Source organism: Somniosus microcephalus, chromosome 6, assembly GCF_052327205.1.
Source record: "Somniosus microcephalus isolate GS21.2 chromosome 6, FLI_Smic_1.0, whole genome shotgun sequence".
NCBI classification, from domain to species: domain Eukaryota; kingdom Metazoa; phylum Chordata; class Chondrichthyes; order Squaliformes; family Somniosidae; genus Somniosus; species Somniosus microcephalus.
Genome location: NC_140992.1, coordinates 139800340 through 139816691, shown reverse-complemented (window position 1 = coordinate 139816691; position 16352 = coordinate 139800340).

Sequence of the window (16352 nt, the reverse complement as noted above, 5' to 3'; positions counted from 1 at the left end):
TAAGCGGGAGACACAGAACCGCGGCAGAGACCCAGTGCTTCCTTTTGTCCCAGAAGAACTTGATGAGCTTCTTCTGCATCTTGGCGACAAACGCAGGGGGAGGGATCAAAGTGACCAACCGGTACCACAACATGGTGGCCACCAGCTGGTTTATGACCAGCGCTCGACCCCTGTAGGACAACACTCGGAGCAGTCCTGTCCAGCGTCCTAGGCGAGCGGTGACTTTGGACTCCAGCTCTTGCTAGTTCGTCGGCCAGGTGTCCTCGGCAGGGCTAAGGTAGACTCCCAAATAGAGGAGGTGCGTGGTGCTCCAGGCGAAAGGCCTGAACTCCTCCGACAGGGAGTCCACCCGCCACTGACCCACCAGGAGTCCGGAACATTTCTCCCAGTTGATCTTGGCGGAGGATGCGTCCGAGTAAATCTGCTGGCATTCCCGCAAGTCAGCGGGATCCGTGACCATGAGGAGCACGTCATCGGCATAAGCCGAGAGGACCACCTCCATGCCCGGCCCTTGCAGAGCCAGTCCCTTCAACCTCTTCCGCAAGAGGCGCAGGAAAGGCTCCACGCAAATGGCGTATAACTGACCGGACATGGGGCATCCCTGACGCACCCCCCTCCCGAAGCGAAGGGGTGCCGTCAAGGACCCATTAACTTTAATCAGACACTCCGCGGCGGCGTACAGAAGCCGGATCCGGGCGACGAAATGCGTCCCGAACCCGAATTGCCGCAGAGTCCCGAAGAGATACTCGTGATCCACCCTGTCGAACGCCTTCTCCTGATCCAGGGAAAGGAAGGCGACCGACAGACGAGCCCTCTGGGAGTGGTGGACCAGGTCCCGGACCAGATGGATGTTATCGTGGATGGTCCGGCCCGGGACCGTGTAGGACTGGTCGGGGTGGATCGTGTGGGCCAGCACGGTGCCAAGGCGAGCAGACATGGCCCTGGCAAAGATTTTATAGTCCATGCTGAGGAGAGAGACCGGGAGCCAGTACTTAAGGAGGCGGAGATCGCCCTTCTTAGGCAGCAGGACAATGACCGCCCTGCGCCAAGAGAGGGGCATCTCCCCGGTCGCCAAACTTTCCCCCAGGACCCGCGTGTAGTCGCCCCCCAAGATGTCCCAGAACGCCCTGTGGAACTCCACGGTCAGCCCGTCCAGCCCCGGGGACTTTTCCCTGGAGAACTGGTGAAGGGCGCTGGTCAGCTCCGCCAGGCTTAGCGGAGCGTCCAATTTTTCGGCGCCCTCTGGGCTGACCTTCGGCAAGTCCTCCCACAAAACTCTGCACGCATCCTCGCTAGACGGATCCGGAGAGAACAGAGCCCCATAATAGGCGCGGGTCTCCGCACTGATTCCCTCCGGATCCAAGACCAGAGATCCGTCATCGGCCAGCAGCCCCAGGAGCTGCTTACGGACCCCCCGTCTTTTTTCCAGCGAGTAGAAGAAGGGGGAGCCGGGGTCCAGGTCCCACAGGAACTGGATCCGCGACCTCACGTACGCACCTCGGGACCCGATGAGCTGCAGGTCCTTCAGCGCGCCCTTCTTCTCTTCGTACACCTTCCGCAGGGCCGGGTCCTCGACGACCTGACCGAGATGGGACTCCAGGTCGAGCACCTCCTTCTCCAACCGCCCGACCCTGGCCTCCCGCCTCTTGGTCGACCCCTTCACGTACTCCTGACAGAAGAGACGGACGTGAGCCTTGCCCACGTCCCACCATAGCCTCAAGGAGGGGAAGCCCCCCCGCTTCCTTCTCCAGTCAGCCCAGAACCGACGAAACGAATCCCGGAACCACGCATCCTCCAGCAGCCGGTTGTTAAAATGCCAGTACGCGGACCGCCCCCACGTGCGCAGCGGAGCGAGCTCCGCCCACACCAGGTGGTGGTCCGTGCACGGCACCGGCCGCATGGAAGCCACCGGAACGCAGGAGACATACGCCCAGGAAATGTAGAGGTGGTCGATTCTGGACTTTCCTCCCCCAGACCTCACGCTAGTGAAGGCGCTGGAGTCGGGGTGGAGATTTCGCCAGACGTCCACCAAGTCGAAGGACCCGACCAGGTCCCTCAACTTCTCCATCACCGCCGGGCTTCGTGGGGGACCCGAACGGTCCCTCGCCTCGAGGGTGCAGTTAAAATCCCCCCCGAGGGTGACGCACTCGCCCATGTCGACGGAGCCCAAAAGAGCAGACACTTCTTCGAAGAAGCGCACTTGCTGCGCACCGGTCTGAGGGGTGTACACGTTCACTAGATGGAGCGGCATGCCCCCCAGGTGAACAGTGACCTGGAGCAAGCGGCCCGGCACGTGCTCCTTGACCCCCAAGATCTCCGGCTGAAAATGCGGGGCCAGCAAGATAGCCACCCCGCTGGAATTGTTGGAGAGGTGACTCATGCTGACCCCTCCTTGCCACTCCAGGAGCCATGTGGCTTCGTCTTCCGGAACAGCGTGGGTTTCTTGCAGGAAGCACACCTTATACTTCCCGTCCCGAAGGACCGAGAAGTTATTGAATCTGCGGCGCGCCTCCTTGCTGCCGTTGATGTTGAGGCTGGCTATGGTTATCTTCATGTCAGAAGCATAGTGCAACCTTTACCTATATCTAACGGGGGGAGGGAGCGGAGCTGCTGGTCAGCCGCCACTTCCTCAGCAGCCCAGTGAGGAACGTTCTGAGCCGACGCAGCTCGAGCGGGCTCACGCCCTCGCCCGCGCCCATGATTTTAACAGCGGCGCGGACGGACACGATGAGCAGCGCCAGCTTTGACCACCTGTCGAGGGCCAGCTGGATCTGATTGTGCCGACACAGGCACGTGGCCATAAAGTCCCAGAGTTCCCTTACGGGAATGAGGGGAGACTCGGCGAGAGGCACGAGGTCATCCATCGCCTCGAGGCACGAGGTCATCCATCGCCACATCGGCAACGGAGTCCAAGTCATCCTCCGCGCCCGTCACCGAGTCCCCGTCCTCCTCTGGGGGTCGCCACCAACGGCCGACCCGTCCCTCGTGCAGGGCGCAGCGAACGGCTCGGCTGCACCAGCCGGCCCCGCCTCCGCCCGGATCCCACCCCCAGGATCAGCGGCAGAGGATTCCTCCCTGGGCTCCTCTAGGGGCGCTGGGCCAGAAGACGGCGGCGGTTCAGAGTTCCCCTCCACCTCAGATGCCGGAACGACCGGAGAAACAGGGGAGAGAACAATTCCCAGCTCCTCCAGTACGTCCAGCACCAGAGACGCAGCCAGGGGACCAGCGTCCGCCCCGCCACCAACCTCCGACCCAGCGGGTGGGGTGTCTTGAATTAAAACCTCGACCAGGTCAAGCAGACCCTGGGAGATGTCCGGGTCGCTTTAGGTGAGCTCATTTTCTTTGAACTCGCCCGACCCAGATCCCAGGCCGTCCGACCCGGCGAGGGGTAACGGCACAGATAAAATGTCAATTTCCGCGGGTTGATCCGTGACACCCCCACGGGCAGGGTCTCATCCCCATCCCCGGGAGGCACGTGCCAGACAGACACATCTGCCTCAGCCTCCCGAGGGACAGGCGACCCCTGCCAATCGCTGATGATGACAACAGCGGGGGGCGGGCGCAGCACCCGCAGCGGGCGACGACTCCCCCTGCCCGGAGGGACCTTCCTCCTCCAGGTCCTCCTCCTCTTCCAGGGGGTCGCACCTTCTTTTTAGTGTGGAGGGAGCGAGGGAGACTTCCATGTCTGCAGAGGCCTCCTCCTCCGCTCCCTCCAGCGGAGCAGGTTTGTCGGGCTCCTCGGGCCTGAGCCCGGCCGCAGGTATTGGCATTTCCGCAACGGCGGTTGCGGCCACAGGCTCGGGCACGAGGCCCCTCCCACTCCCATCCACCCCAATTAATTCCGCGAGGAGCTCGGGTGTAAAGGGCTCAAGGGGCAAGGGCTGGCCCTCCACGGAGGGACCCGCCCTAAGGTGTTTTGATTTTTGCCGTGCCTTCCCTCCGGCCGGACGTGCTCCCTCCCCCCTGCCGGAGGTCTTGGTGGCATCGGCCTCCGACGTCGACCGCGCATCAGCGGTTCCCGACGCACGGGCAGATCCTGGGGGAGAAGCGGCGGCGGCGCCAGCCTCGGCCGCACTAGATGATCTGGCGGCCTTGGAGGCGGGGCAGTTTTTCCGAATGTGCCCCACCTCCTTGCAGGCCTGGCACCGCACACCGTCTGACGTCCAGAAGACACGATAGGCGGTCCCGTCGTGGTGGACGACGACTGCCCCGTCGGTGTCCTCCTCCCGCGCCAGCTGGATAAACAGTTGGCGCCGGAAGGAGAAGACGTGGCGAAGGCTGGCTTCCCGGAAGCCGAGTGGGATGGGCGTGATCCCCGACCTCACCTCCCCAAGTTGGCATAAATGGGGGAGGAGGAGCTCACCAGGAACATAGGGCGGGATGTTCGAGATGACGATCCTCTGCGCGGTGGCCTCGAGAGGATCCACCAGCAGGAAGGTCCCGCCCATGGTGAGCCCCTTGGCGATGGCCAGGGACACCGCCCGCTCCGACCCCAGGAAGAACACAGCCTTCCCGTACATTTTTGAGGCCGCGACGATGGCTGAGGGGCCGACAACCCCAGCCATGGCTTTAACGCAGGCCTCAATGGTCATCGTGGGGTGAGTGTAGCTCTTCACCCTAAGCTTTTTTGTTTAAGTTTAAAGGGTGACGGGGCAGCAGAAGCAGCGGGAGCAGCTGTGGCTGTGGCTGCCACTCCCGCATAAGTCTTGGCTGGCCCTGCCACCGGCGAAGATGCAGTCGCCATTATGGGGTGTTTTTATAAGTGCTACACTCACCCCAAGTCACCGGCCTGAAGGTGTTAATGGCCTCAGGTATTTTTTTTGTCCTCTATTTGAGCAGAGGGAGCTGTATAAAATGAAGGCACACCTCTCCCCTTATTGATTGGAATTGGGAGAGGGGCCTTCTCCCCTCTGCTCAATAGGCAATTAATTAATATATATGAAAAATGAGGTGCCTCAGAGAAAGAGGCAGAGAGAGACAAAGAGAGAGAGAGAGGGGGTGGGAAGGAGGGAGTCCGCAAGGGCAGGATCACCACTCAGGATGGTGGGTGGGTGGGTGTCGGCAGGGGTGCACTCTCCGATGGAAAAATTAAAGTCTTTGATGGTGGTCTTCTGGCAGGGGGAGAAGATGTCTTCACCTGGGAAAGCTGGAGACGCCCCAGGCACAGTCCCACACCAGGTCTTAACGATGTATAATGAAATTGGTCTTCACCTAGGCAGCTCCAGCTGTCCCAGGTCAGGCAATAGAAGGGCTGCTTATTAGTGGTATGTGTGGCCTAGTTTTTAGCAAGAGCCACACACACACACAGACACCCCTGGATGTTCTGGCCTTATTTCTTCTTTTCTCCCCCCACCTAAAATACAAAGTCTTTGGGAGAGTGCACCAAATAACACCCACCTGTAGATGTTCAAAAAGATGCTGTTCTTCCCTCCTTCCGAACAGTTGGTGGTTTCTCTCCCCTGTCTCCCTCTCCTGGAATGGAGGCCAATTTGGGGAGGCAGTGATGGGAAAGGCCTCTCCCCTGGTTGATGTTGTCTGTTGGCCTCCTTTCTCATTCTCCTCCTGATGGGCCTTCAATAACCACAAAACTAGAAGTTATAGACTTTAACAAGTTGGCTTTTAATCACTAAGATCAGAGCTAACATCTCAACACGCCGACTGGTTCACAGGAATGAGTCATACAGATCCTGGGATCTTTATGTAAGAGAAGTCAGGGGCGGAGCCAAGAGCCAAGACCTGGAACCTCCCAGGTTAGTCGGGAAAGAGGAAGTGAAACTATACACAGTGGGGGAGGGTAATATACATGAGTGCAAAACAAATACAGGATCAAGACAAACAGATTTCATTACATTCACCCCTTCTATAGATTTAGTCCATCGGGGTGATGTTTCTTAAAAGTTGGTATAAGTGAGTCTGACAGGAGCTTTTGCAGTTCTCAGTGATCGGCGCAAAGCCGGTTGGGGTGCCTCTAGGGGAGTGGATTCTGGTTTCTCCGCTGTCCGGGCCTCCGCAGTGTCTTCCAGGTTAATGTTGGGTATTGATACCTCTGGGCGTCCTGTCTCTTTGTAGTGTAGGTCTTCATCGGGTAGTCTCCCATCGTTCTCTCCGCTCCCCGAGGGAGCGAGGTCTTTTATGGAAACAGTGTCCTCTCGCCCGTCAGAGTATTCGATATAGGCGTGCTGAGGGTTTGCATGGAGGAGCTGTACCTTTTCCACAAGGGGGTCCGTTTTATGGCCTCTCACGTGCTTCCGCAATAGTACTGTCCCCGGAGACGTCAGCCACGTGGGTAGAGATATGCCCGAGGTGGATTTCCGGGGAAAAACGAACATCTTCTCGTGAGGGGCAGCGTTAGTGGCAGTACATAACAGAGACCTTATGGAGTGGAGCACGTCTGGGAGGACTTCCTGCCAGCGGGAGGTCAGAAGGCCTTTTGACTTTAAGGCTAACGTGACAGCCTTCCAAACAGTAGCATTCTCCCTTTCCACTTGCCCATTACCCCGGGGGTTGTAGCTAGTGGTTCTGCTAGTGGCTATCCCCTTTGAGAGCAAGAACTGGTGCAGCTCGTCACTCATGAATGACGTCCCCCTATCGCAGTGTATGTAGTTCGGCATGCCAAACATGCAGAATAGATTACAGAGACACTTGATGACCGTGGCACTGGTCATGTCTGGGCAGGGAATGGTGAAGGGGAAGCGGGAATATTCATCAATGATATTGAGGAAGTATACGTTACGGTCAGCAGAGGGAAGGGGTCCCTTGAAGTCCAGACTTAGGCGCTCGAATGGCCATGTGGCTTTGATAAGGTGTGCACGGTCAGGCCTGTAGAAACGAGGCTTGCATTTCGCACAGATGCAGCAGGCTCTGGTCATTGCCCTGACCTCCTCGATGGAGTGGGGCAGATTGCGGGACTTTATAAAATGGTATAGTCGGGTGACCCCTGGGTGACAGAGGTCGTTGTGGAGACCCTGTAATTTGTCCGTATGAATGCTGGCACACATTCCCCGCGATAGGGCATCTGGGGGTTCATTAAGGGCTCCCGGCCTGTACATAATATCATAGTCGAATGTGGATAGTTCGATCCTCCACCTGAGTATTTTGTCATTCTTGATTTTCCCCCTTTGTTTGTTATTAAACATGAAAGCCACCGACCGCTGGTCGGTGAGCAGGGTGAAACGTTTGCCGGCTAGGTAGTGTCTCCAGTGCCGCACTGCCTCCACTGTAGCCTGTGCCTCCTTCTCGACAGAAGAGTGCCTGATTTCAGGTCCCTGAAGGGTCCGGGAGAAGAAGGCCACAGGTCTCCCAGCCTGATTGAGGGTCGCAGCTAAGGCAAAGTCTGACGCATCGCTTTCGACTTGAAAGGGAATGCATTCGTCCACTGCACACACTGCAGCCCTTTCAATGTCCTGTTTAATACTGGTGAAAGCCTCCCAAGCTTCAGCTGATAGGGGGAAGGATGTCGATTTAATGAGGGGTCGGGCCTTATCAGAGTAATTGGGCACCCATTGGGCATAATACGAAAAAAATCCCAGGCACCTTTTTAAGGCTTTGGGATTGTGTGGCAGGGGCAGTTCCTTTAGGGGGCGTAATCGGTCAGGGTCCGGTCCAATTACCCCATCTTCCACCACACAGCCGAGGATACAGAGACGGGTTGTGTTGAAGACACATTTGTCTTCGTTGTAGGTTAGATTCAGCTTTAGGGCAGTTTTTAAAAATCTCGCAAGATTTAGATCGTGGTCTTGCTGGTTGTGCACGCAGATAGTGACATTGTCCAGATAGGGGTAGGTAGCTTGTAGTTTATTCTCGTCAACCATGCGGTCCATCTCACGTTGGAAGACCGAGACCCCATTTGTTACCACGAAGGGCACTCTGAGAAAATGGTAGAGGCGCCCGTTCGCCTCGAAGGCGGTGCATGGGCGGTCCTCCATTCTAATGGGGAGCTGGTGATACGCGGATTTGAGGTCGATAGTCAAGAAGACTCGGTATTGCGCAATCTGGTTGACCATTTCTGATATGCAGGGTAAAGGGTAGGCGTCCAGCTGGGTATAAATATTAACAGTCTGGCTGTAGTCAATTACCATCCGTTTCTTTTCGCTATTTTTAACTATGACTACTTGGGCACGCCACGGGCTGGTACTGCATTCAATAATGCCTTCCCGCAGGAGTCTGTCCACTTCCGCCTTGATAAAGTGTCTGTCTTCCAGACTGTGCCGTCTACTTTTGGTCGCTATGAGCCTACAGTTCGGAGCGAGATTAGCGAATAAAGAGGGCGGGCTGATTTTTAAAGTTGATAGGCCACAGACTGTGAGTGGCGGCTGGGACCCGCCATATGCTAGCGTGACACTTTCGTGGTGGCACTGGAAGTCCAGGCCCAAGATTACATTAACACAGAGTTCTGGCATCACGAGGAGTTTAAAATCCTTGTAGTCCGTGTCTTTTACAGTCAGTGTTACCACACAGTAGCCCAAAATGTCCGAAGCGTGGGGCTTAGCAGCCATAGCAATTCTGCTCCGTGTAGGGGTTACTGTTAATGAGTGCCGCCGTACCAGGCTAGGGTGGATAAAACTCTTGGTACTCCCACAGTCAATTAAACATTTCGTTAAATTCCCGTTTACCTGTATGTCCATCATGGATTTTGTCAATGGGTGTGGCCTGGATTGATCCACCGTGATCGAAGCCACTGTTGGGCCCTGGGCGGCCGTTGAGTCGGGAAAAGATGGCGGATCCCAAGATGGCGGCCCGCACGGCACGCACGAGGTGGTGACGGAGTTGGAAATCGGATTCCCCCTGCAGACTTTGCTAAAATGCCCCTTTTTCTTACATTTGAAGCATGTAGCGTCCTTCGCTGGGCATCGTTGTCTGGGGTGCTTGGCCTGGCCGCAGAAGTAGCATTTCGGGCCTCGAGACATTGCCGCTGTAGTAGGACTCCTGGGTGAACTTCTGTGTGGGGACTCCGGCGGCGTAGAGCTGGTCTGCGACCTGGATGGGGAAGATGGCTGATTCCAAGATGGCGGCCCCCTCGGCGCGCACGAGGCGGTGAGGGCCACATGGCCAGAAGAATAAGAGTCAGAGTTTTTCTGGGCCACGTCCAGCGATCGCGCAGTGGCCACTGCCTTTTTTAAGTCCAGGAGCTCCTTCTCCAGCAGTCTCTGCCGGATATAATTCGATTTGAGGCCCGTGATGAAGGAATCGCGGACCAATTCGTCAGAGTACGCTTTGGCCGTCACGGCCTTGCAGTTACAGTCCCGGACCAGGTCCTTTAGGCCCTGTAAGAAATCGTCCATTGATTCCTCTGGTCGCTGCCTGTGTGTAGCCAGCAGATGCCTGGCGTACACTTCGTTTACCGGCCTCTGGTATTGGGCCTTCAGGATAGTGATGGCCTCCGTGTAAGAGGTGGCGTCCCGGATGAATGAATAAATCTGATGACTTATGCGAGTAGTCAGTAGACTCAGTTTATCTACCTCACTAGCGGATGAGGCCCCTGCGAAGAGTTCGAAGCATTTGAGCCAGTGTCCAAATTGATTTGATGCTTCAGCAGAATGTGGATCCAAGTCCAGACGCTCTGGTTTTAGGAGTCGATCCATCCTAATATTCTTTAGTGATTAAAATTGATGGGCCTTCAATAACCAGAAAACTAGAAGTTATAGACTTTAACAAGTTGGCTTTTAATCACTAAGATCAGAGCTAACATCTCAACACGCCGACTGGTTCACAGGAATGAGTCATACAGATCCTGGGATCTTTATGTAAGAGAAGTCAGGGGCGGAGCCAAGAGCCAAGACCTGGAACCTCCCAGGTTAGTCGGGAAAGAGGAAGTGAAATTATACACAGTGGGGGAGGGTAATATACATGAGTGCAAAACGAATGCAGGATCAAGGCAAACAGATTTCATTACACCTCCTCTGTCCTCTCTCTCCAGGCACCTCAGTTGTTGTGATGATGGTGGAGGTGGTGGTGGTGGTCTTTCGTTGTCCTCCTCCTACTCCTCCTGGTCAGGAGACCACCACTCTAGTCCACTCTCCACTCTCCTGGTTTGGCTGCTCCTTCTCCTTGTCTGCTCCTCCTGCTGACTGAGGCAGCTGCACAGACAGCAATGCTGAGAATGAGGCGCTCAACAGAGGGTAACGTCAGACTGAAGTACAGAAGCCTGCTAGGGCCTTTTATACAGGGGTGGTCACTGCCGGTACTGCAGTATAAAATCAGTTCTTCTCTTAAAGGTACATACACAACAAAAATAGCTGTCACCACCGGCCTTGTCGCTCCCGAAACTCCGATCGCTGTACCCAAGTGACTAGAGTCGGCGCTGCCCGTCTACCTGTGTGCGCTGCGATATGATATATGGAGACGACCCCTCGTGGAGATGGAGGTGGAGGAGGTGAAGGGAACCTATCAGTTGGATATGGGAGCATCGTGCACCGTAATCCACGCAGATAACCCCACCGCCTCGCCTCTGTCCACCGGGGTCCCATATCTTCTGTCGGGCTTCACGGGCGAAGAACTGGCTGGCGCCCATTCCCTTCCCCTCTCCATTCGTTTAGGACCACTCCGCACCACGTGGAAGTGTACCCTGATGAAGTGGGAAGTGGGAGGTGGAACGGGAGTCCTGGGGTCTGATTTCTTGGTCGTCCATGGGATCCACGTAGACCTAAGGAATCATTGTCTCTGGGGAGAGGGTACGAGTGTGAAGGAGATAGAGAGTGTTAAGGAAACCCCTACGAAGGCGCGGGTTGGCCGGCGAGAAGTAAAATTCTTGGGTCTGGCGAGAGAGTCGTAGACCAGGAGGATGAGCTGGAATCGGTGCAAAATCCGCCGGTCTACACCACTCGCACAGTGGAGGTGTCCCGACGCAACAAGTGGTTTCGCATGAAGCGGTGCAAACTGTTTAAACCGGGTGCAAGAGCATCAGCAACCGAAGCCAGGTCTGAGGATAAAGATCCTCAGCCTGAGGCGCGCGATCAGTCACAGACCACACAAGCTGGCGTTGTAGCCTGCTTGGAAGGAGAAGAGGTCCTGCCCACCTGGGGGGAGGTTTCTCCGATGGCCTGGGACTCGGACGAGGAGGGGCCTGAACAACAAGGTCCCGCCCTCGACACGATTCTGGAAGAGGTGGAGTCGGAGGACAGAGATCCCGCCCTCGACTCGAGCGTGGGGGAGGTAGAAATTGGGGGCAGAGATTCTCCACCTGTAGGGACAGGTGTGGAGGAGCTGTCTGCCACAGGCCCAATTCCCAAAGGGGCGGAGCCTGAGGGGAGGGAGCCGAAGCCTACAGTCGTGGAAGAGCCATGGGCTGTGAGAGCTGAAGTCCCACCCGAAGGTCCACTCGCCAAGGGAGCCTGCCCAAATCCCAAAGGGGCGGAGCCTGAGGGAAGGGAGCCAAAGCCTACAGTCGTGGAAGAGCCACGGGCTTGGAGAGCTAAGGTCCCACCCGAAGGTCCACTCGCTAAGGGAGCCACGCCCAAAGTACCTTTTCGCAGGTCGACTCGAACGCCTCAGCCTGTAAAACCTTGGCCCAAGTCCCCCACTCCCAGCAAACGCCGACTTCAGAACTCCATGAAAAAACACAGTCCCCGATTAACAGCAAAAGGCTGCGGGGAACCAGAACCACAGGTCACTGCAGCCCCGCCACAGGGAGCGGCGAACTGCAGTCCCGAGCCACAGGCCACTGCAGCCCCGCCACAAGGAGCGACAAGCTGCAGTCCAACCAGGGATTAGGCAAGCCGCCCGGGGACGGGCGGCGCTGTACATAAGTTAAGTTTAGTTTAAGTTTAAGGTGTGTAAATAATAAAATGATTAGAGTTTAAGTAGTTTTAAATTTGCCCAGTATGTGTGTGTTTTTGGATCGAGGTCGAAAGACCCAATCATGCCGTCACCTAAGCCAGAATCTTTCGGGAGCCTGGCTATATTGTTTGATTTATTGCAGGAACCAGTAAAAATGAGAGGGATCCTCATCGCGTCCGTGATGGTCGGATGGAGCTGGGCCTATCGGGGCCACACCAAGGACGCCACTGTCTACGGGTGCTCTGGAAGTAGAGGCCCCATCGCGACTGATGGAACCGGCTCACGGGACGCTGAAGAGACTGCCGCCTACTTCCATGAAGGGAGATGGCCAGGCTGGCTGGGGTCGAACTCTACTGAATACTCCAGCCAGACGAGGTTTGCATACAGAGAAACGTCTCTGATGTGCCCCAGGGGGCGGATCATTGCACCCAGGATCAGCGTCACCGTGGGCAAGAAGATTTGTCTTGTTTGTTTGGGACATGTACCTTTGGACCGCTGGCGGTGGCTGCGCAAGTTGAGCAGCACCACGAAGAACTCGACAGTGGAATGGGAGAGATTGGGTAATAACACCCATCGGACAATAACGGGAACTCACGGTGGGTTGAGTGTCTGTTGGGACAAATGGTGGGAACCAGATGAGGGGATCTACATCTCTATGTGGGGTTCAGAATGCGCTTGCCCCACAGGCATCTCCATCTTTTTCCAAAGACAGTGGCAGGATGCTGGACAAGGAATGAGGTGGGACGTCAGCTCACGGGCGTGCGGAGTCCCATACTCTCAGATCCCAGTAAACACCACTGAGCTCAACACCCGACCCCGCAAGCCCCTGCCCACAGTTCCAGTAGCTAAAGCCCTCAAGGAAGGGTGCCCCACCACGACAAAGGGACCCGGGAACGGACTGGTATTGGTACCCACAGATCAGGTGCTGTACCAAGGGGTCCACTACGTGGTGGCTTCGGTGATTTTAAATCTCACCGAGGTACAATTGCCAGCGTGGTGCCCCAGGGAAACAGAGCAATTATACCAGATCCTGTTAACAAACATGTTTAAACAGTTTTACGAATTCGACTTTGCCGATGTCGACAGAGCCGAATTGTACACCACACCACATGAGGTCTTGGACAAAATAGGGAGGCAAAGAAGGGCTGCAGAAAATGATATTTTCACAGCTTTTAACACAGGAACTTCTGTCATCAACACACTGGATGACGTGGAGCTGCAAACCCAGATCAATGGTTTAAAAACACAGCTAAGAAAGATACTGACTGATGAGAATAAGGTAGTGGGTTCTGAGTTACATGAGGACCAGGCCATGACACTACACTTAAAAGAGATTATAGCTGAGCTGGAGAAACACGCCAGAACGGTAAATGCTCTCATTAGGGAGGATCGGAATGCGTCCGATCAGGCTGCGCAGAATGAAGCTTGTGTGCTATACGGGGCGTGGTTTCTGGGCAAGGGCCGCAGTAATCTGGAGGATTTAAAGCAAAGCTTAGTCCCCTCCTGGATTAGCAACAAGCACCTCACAGCCCTCCACCCTTTTGAGAACACATTGAGTCCGTGCCAGCTCAGACTAGCTTCAGAGGCCTACCCAGTCCCAGTGGACTGTAGACGGCCTAATCACACCATTATGGGTATAGTGGTAAGAATGCCGGTGATGGGAAAGACAGCCAAACCCGCTCCGGTATACAGGGTGGAGAACATTGGAGTCATTCAGGGGTGTGCGCACATTCGCTACACAGGGGTCCCACCTTACATCATTCGATGGGAGCATGCAATGACAGGTACCGACCTCTCGGGGTGCCAGAGCCGGGGAGCACACATCATCCTGTGTCCCCAGCACTTGAATGCCCATTCAAAACCACAGTGCGGGTTCAGAACTGCTGGCGCGAAGCCTATAAATTGCACCATGGAGGCAATGGCACAAGGCCATGTGCCCCCGCAAGTGGCATATATAGGAGGTGGGACATACTGTGTCACCACTGCAGCGCCCCACTACCAGCATGGACAGCACGATTGGTGTCCGGTGAGTGACAGCAGCTTCTGTTTCAAGCCCAGGGCAGAAGTTCAAGTGGCCCAAGAGCGAATTGTCCCCATTCCTGAACCTTCCACTGTTCACATCACTGTGAAAGAGAATTTCACCGACCTGCAGCGTTTCGTTGCACATTTTGGGTATATCATTCCCCCTCTCCCTGAACACCTCACCAAGATATTAAAAGCCGTTGTCATTTCACAGAAACACTTCTACACACTGGAGCAGAAGACTCTAGATATAGGGGCAGACATATTGGATACAGTGACACCACCGTGGTGGGACCTGTTCACTAATATAGAAGTCCCTTCCTGGATTAGGATAGCCTCCCACATTCTTGTAGTGCGCCAGGTTGTCATTGTAGTTTATTTACTGTTTGTACACTGTAAAAAGGCCAAACATTCGCAAAAGTATGAGAATAGAGGGGAATGGAGGGAGCATTATGTGCGGGTAGAAGAAGAAACACCCGTTTAGTTTTTGCTGCTTTGTATAAAGTTAAAGTTTTCCCTCCCTCCTCGTATTATTTTTGATATGTATTCGTGTGCATTTTGAATTTTTCGTGTATGTACTTTATTTTCTGATTGGAATTTTATTAGATGTGATGTTATTATTAGAAAGTAATGTGTATGCACTAGGTGATGTAGGGGTATAAGGACCCCCTCCACGTCTGGAAGTAAATTGTTGGATTTTTAACTCCAAGGTATTGCCATCTATAGATGCTTAATGTACACTAGATTTTTCTGAAATGGGAAATGCATGTGTCGTGGGGACATAGATAGGTAAATACTGGGGATGGTTAGATTGTGGAAGGTCAGAAAATTTTGCTCACCCAGAATTATGATACATCAAGCAAGTTACAGTATCATCAGGGGGGAGTGTAGGATTCGCAAAATTGGACTTTTCTTTAATAAGGGTCAAATGGCAGAAGAGGCCATGATTTTAAAGGCTGTTTTAAAAGAAGCCCAGAAAAAGGGGCATACAAAATGGCCACCATGCCATGTGACCAGCTTATTGGGACACTTTAAAATGGTTCCTGCGCAACCTCAGACAGATTTGTGGATTCAACCCACAGTAAGTTCTGGAAGCCGTTCCTGAGAGAACGAAACCAGACCCACATGTATGCATATGGATTAGATGCAGATCTAGTCAAGATCGGCCTGGAGACAGAGGCCATCAAGATGTTGCCCCAGACAAAAGGGGACAATTTCATAATCATGAGAACAGCACCCAGGACTAGATAACGAGATCAGCAGGCCATTAAAAACAATGAAGGTAATTCCAGACCAGAGATGGGCCTGTTACCAGCCGTTTAAGACATTTTAAAATATAATGACTACACCACTGTGCTGCCAGCCCGCCAAAAATTAAACAAAGACTAACCTGATTTTGGGCGGGAAGTGAAGCCTCTGGAAGAAAGGTATATCTGGAGAGACTTTTCAGCAGTTGGGGCAAGCGAGTTGGAACGCAGACAGTTGCAAGCCTGCAGCTTGAGCTCAGACACACAGCTTGAATCCGGACACCCAGAAGAAGGAGCAGGCAATCGCAGGAGGAAGAAGGAAGCCAACATCGAGAAGGCCATCTCGAAACCGACGTTCCGCCCCAGGGAAGCACATCGGGAGTTCATCGACCGTCCCCGGGCCGTTGCCGGAACGAGAGGCCATCGACCCAACTTGGGAGAAGAGACAAAAAAATAAAAACCCCAAGAGGAGAAAACTTCCAGCCACCCCGGCTCGGGAGAAGAGAGAAAAGAAAACTGAAGGAGCGATGGGAGCCAGCCCAAGGCTCCTCTAACCAGGGTCGAGCCGATGATCCTCGACCCCGCCGACATCCAGGCCCACCGGTGTCCAGCCACCCCTGACCCCCACCTCAGGAGAGAGGTGTGGCGCAACTCGCAGGGGCTCCACGATCCACGTGGAGACGAGACGCCCGAAAGGACCAAACACAGACTCGATTTCAAAACCTTGCACTTCCTAGTGGGATTGGTGAGTATGTTTCTGGCCCTTCACAATCAGATCTAGAAGCATTTAATAAGGGGGTGGAATTTAAGGGTACAATTAACATGAGTTGTTGTCCCTCGATGTTCCGTGTGTTTCCTTATTTCATGATAATCTTTGTAGAGTATAAGATGCCTGTATTTGCTTTAGTTAGTACTGTGTCATTATGATTTGTTTTGTGTTGTTTTTCCCTCTCATGTACTCCCTTATCTGCTTGCATTTGATTTGATATTTTTCCTTATGCAATAAAATTTCATTTTGTTTCATCAAACTTGGTCTACAAGAGTTCTCTCTACATTGTAGTTCCTGTGCCTAAGTCCAGAGTATAGAATCTAAGGGGCGAGTGGGTCGAACCACTCAAGGTTTTACTGTGCAAGAGAGAGACGCCTCTAGAGAGGGAAGCCTCAGGGAAATCTCCCAAGGCAAACCCCTTACAACTGATTGGGTGGTACTCCAGTCACCAGCCCATTACCGTTACTGATTGGGTGGTACGCCGGTCACCGTCCAAATTCTGTTGCTGTTTGGGTGGTATGCTTGTCACCTACCCGTTA